Here is a 4,640-nt window from a genome sequence, read left to right on the forward strand (position 1 = left end):
GAGAGGGAGAAGGAGAGGGTTGTGGAGAGCTTGGTGGAATGGAATGGTTGAGATGACAGAAGGATGGATATGGGAGCAGGGAAGAAGATATCTTAATTAAGGGAGGCATTGTGGGGTTGGCAAGAGGCTTGACTCTAGAGGGGTTCCCAGGTGTCCACGGTGATGTCTCCAGCTAGGACTCTGGGCAGTGGAGGAGAGGGTGCCTGAACTGGCCTTGTCCCATAGTCAGACTGATGACTGTCTTGAATATCACCATAGAACCTTCCTCCAGTGATGGATGGAGATAGAGACAGAGACCCACATTGGAGCACTGGACTGAGTTCCCAAGGTCCAGTTGAAGAGCCTGAGCTAATGGGAGCTCACCAAATCTAGCTGGGCTGGTACTGAACGAGCATGGGATCAAACTGGACCCTCTGAATGTGGCTGACAATTCGGGAAGACTGAGAAGCCAATGATAATGGCACAGGGATTTGTCTCTACTGCATGTACTGGCTTTTTCGGATCCTAGTCTATTTGGATGCACACCTTCCCAGGCCTGGATGGAGGGGGGAGGGCCTTGGACTTCCCACAGGGCAGGGTACCCTGCCATCTCTTGGGACTGGAGGGGGAGTGGGAAAGGGTGAGTGGGGGAGCAGGAAGAAAGTGGGAGGAGGGGAGGAAGTGGAAATTTTGATTCCTATTTTTTATAAAGTAATAAAAATTATCAGAGAAAAACAACAGCAACAACAAAAAACCAAAATAACAGTTAACACTTTGTACCAGCTTTTGGTGCAGAAGATAAACTATTTTTGTTTATGTTCTAAGATTCAAGTGATAAAAAGGCTGTTTATTGATTAATCATATTTAGATATTAATCACACTTAAGAAATGTAAAATAATGCACGTATTCTTTGCCTTTTTGTTAGCTCTCTCAATGGTTTACTTTTCTTCCTTTGTAAACTATACTGGTACCTCCCCACAACTACAGTTGCCATAAGCTACAAACTAACTTATAAGTTTTGCTAGTATCTTCAAAGAATTCCTGCATATCCGAGAATTTTCCTTGTAGATTTTTTTTTATTACTAACAAGTCACTAATGAATGGATTTATATATGCTTGGGAACTTGTAACAGCAGGAGAATAAAAAGCATGACTAAAAAAAAAAGATCTAAAAAAACCCAGATATCAAGAACACAAATAACCCAATTAAAATTGGGGTATAGTTTTAAATAGAGACTTCTCTGTAGAGGAAAGGCAAATGGCTAGAAGCACTTAAAGAAATAAGCATTATCCTTTGCCATCAGGAAAATGCAAATCAAAACTACCATCAGATTTCATTTTGCACCAATCAGAATGGCCAAGTTAAAAAAAAAAAACAAAAACAGCTTGTGGTGTCAAGGGTGTGGAGTAAGGGGAGCGCTTTTCTATTGCTGGTAGAAATTCCCATTTGGATAGCTACTATAGAAATCAGTGTAGTGGTGCAACAGAAAGATCAGAATTGATATACCTCTATATCTAGCTATACCACTCTTGGGCATATACCAAAGTACGCTTCATCTTACTACCGAGACACTTGATTATCCACATTCATTGCTGCTCTAGTCATAACAGGCAAAAATGGGAAACCACCAAGGTGCTTATCAGTGGATGAATGGATAAGGAAATTGTGGTGCATTTACAGTATGGAATATTACTCAGCTGTTGAAAAATGAAATCATGGAATCCACAAGTGCATGGATGAAATGCACTCTGAGAGATAAGGTATCCTAGACTGAGAAAGAGAAATATAGTTTATTCAATTATATGTGGATTTTAGCAGCTAAGTTGTTGCTAAAGAAACTACGGCCAAATAGCTATAGAGGTTACGTAGAGAGTAAGGGATGTGAAAAGAGGACCATCTAAGAATTGGAGACAGAAAAGATAGTTATGGATGGGTGTGGAGTGGATTAGAATGGGAAGATCAAATAGGTACGTGGAGGAAAAAGAGGAGGTGAGGGAGGAAACATGGAGAGAAACAGCTAAAACTAAGGGCCGTTTGCAGGGTATATTAAAACATAATATAGTAGAAACTTCCTATAATATATACATATATGAAGGTGATCTTTAAATGAAGTTGCTAAATAATGGGGGAGACAGTGCCCTAACTGGACATTTCTCATTACCAAAAGACCTTTCAGTACAGAAGGAGGTTGTTTCTAATCAAGTTGTTTGCCAAAGGAGTTTCATGGGAACCCCCAACAACTCAGGCTATTACCAAGGCTGTTGGTGACTGTCCACAAACTGGTGGTAAGTTTCTATTGCTGAAGATACCAACACAACTCAGTGAGCACAGAGAAGACAAGTTGGTGCCGACATAAAGTCTCTATCCTTATGGGTTAGAATTCATGTTAATGGAAATTACGCTGTATCCTACCAAAGCAGAAAGGTAAACACCAACCCAGAGTGACTTGCTTTCAAAATACACCTGTACAATAATGGCACAAAGTTTATGGGAGTAACTAACCAGTAATATAACCAGTAATATCTGATATGAATTAAGACCCAATCCCTGGGATCAAGCCCATATCTAATACTACTTGAGTGGCCAAGAACCTGAGACAAGATTAAGTGAGGGACCCAAGGAAAAGCCAAATAATATTGTTCTACTAAGGGAATGTAGCAATAAAATGACTCATTATGACATTAGTCTCTACCTATATATTTGTGCATTGCTCTTCCATCACTTGAGAGGCCTCCTTCTGCAGCAGATGGGAATGAATACAGACCCATAGCCCAACAATATGTAGAGAGTTTCCTGACAGAAGCTTCTCAGTTTCAGTGGCTCCTATTTACTAGCTGTTAATCTCAGTGTCTGTACTATAGGGCTATATTTAGAACGTGGTCTCCTGTACCAATGCATTCATGATTACTTCCCATTTTATCTTCTATGAAGGTCAGCGTGGATGGATTTATTTTGAGGTCTTTGATCCATTTGGACTTGAGTTTTGTGTATGGTGATAGATATGGATCTATTTGCATTCTTCTACATGTCAATATTTACTTATGCCAGTACCATTTGTTGAAGATGCTTTATTTTTTTCATTTTATATATTTTGTTTATTAGTCAAAAATCAGGTGTTCATCAGTATGTGGATTAATGTCAGACTCTTTAATTCAATTACATTGATCTGTCTTTTTTTGTGTCAATACCAATTATTTTTCATTACTATAGCTCTATAGTAGAGCTTGAAGTCAGGAATGGTGATGCTTCTGGAAGTTCCTTTATTGTACAGGATTCTTTTGGCTAGTCTGGGATTTTTGTTTTTCCATGTTGAGTTGAGTACAGTTCATTCAAGGTATGTGAAGAATTGTGTTGGGATTTTTATGGGGATTGCATTGACTCTGTACTTTCAGTAAGATTGTCATTTTTACTATATTGATTCTAGCTATTCATAAAAATGGGAGATTTTTTAATATTCTGATATCTTCTTTAATTTTGTTCTTTAAAGACTTCTTCTGGTCATACAGGTCTTTTACTTGTTTGGCTATGGTTACTCCAAGATATTTTATATTGTTTATGGCTATTGTGAAGTGTGATGTTTCTCTGGTTCTTTCTCAGTTCATTAATCATTTGTGTATAGGAGGGCTGCTGATATTTTTGATCTAATCTTGTATCATGCTACATCAGCTGTAGGAGTTCTCTGGTAGAATTTTTGGGGTCACTTATGTATACTATCTTATCATTTTCAAATAATGAAAGTTTGACATCTTCCTTTCCAATTTGTGTCCCCTTGATCTACTTTTGTTGTCTTATTGCTCTTGCTAGAACTTCAAGTAATATATTGAATAGGTATGGAGATAATGGACAGCAGCCTTGTCTTGTTCCTGATTTTAGTGGAATCATGTTGATTTTCTCTCCATTTAGTTTGGTGTTGGCTGTTGGCTTGCTGTATACTGCCTCTATTCTGTTTAGGTATGTTCTTTGTATCCCTGATCTCTCCAAGATCTAAATCATGAAAGGCTGTCAGATTTTGTCAAATAATTTTTTAACATCTAATGACCATGTATTTTTAAATTTCAATTCATTTATTGTAGGGTTAAGCCAGCCCCTTTAGGGCGGGTTTGCCTGGGGTGGTTGTTTACGGATAAATGGAGCGCGTAGAGGCTGCACCCTCCCTTTTTTCTTTCCTACCTCCTGAGCTACACGGGAACTTAGGTTCTGTAAGTTTATCATTAAAGTTGTAAATATTCCTTTATATCTGCCTTGCATTTATTTACACAGATACATTTGGCACCCAACGTGGGGCATTGCAGTTACCCGCCCCGGAGGCTCCTGAGGCTACCACTCCCAGCAGCACCAGGTATTCCCAGGCGGTCTCCCATCCAAGTACTAACCAGGCCCGACCCTACTTAGCTTCCGAGATCAGACGAGATCAGGTGCGTTCAGGGTGGTATGGTCAGAGAGACCCCTTTAGTGACTTTTTACAAAGATTAACTAAGGCTGTACAAATAGGGATATCTGACCCAGAAGCAAGACGTATAATAAGCGAGTCTTTGGCTTACGAAAATGCAAATGTGGAATGCAAAAAGATCTTGGGGCCTTTAAAGTTCAAATCAGCGTCCTTGGAAGAATGGGTCTTGCATACACTAAATGTTGACACATTTGACTATGGCACTGAAG

General features: G+C 39.2%; 1 non-coding gene across 1 annotated transcript; it reads right to left on the bottom strand.

The window, feature by feature from the left end:
* Positions 1-4,305: 4,305 nt before the first annotated feature.
* Positions 4,306-4,424, bottom strand: LOC113455657. The gene has a single exon (XR_003376652.1). It is a non-coding gene; the product is annotated as a 5S ribosomal RNA (ribosomal RNA).
* Between the last annotated feature and the right edge of the window lie 216 nt (positions 4,425-4,640).

The sequence above is a fragment of the Microtus ochrogaster genome, unplaced genomic scaffold (genome assembly GCF_000317375.1).
Source record: "Microtus ochrogaster isolate Prairie Vole_2 unplaced genomic scaffold, MicOch1.0 UNK77, whole genome shotgun sequence".
Classification (NCBI taxonomy): domain Eukaryota; kingdom Metazoa; phylum Chordata; class Mammalia; order Rodentia; family Cricetidae; genus Microtus; species Microtus ochrogaster.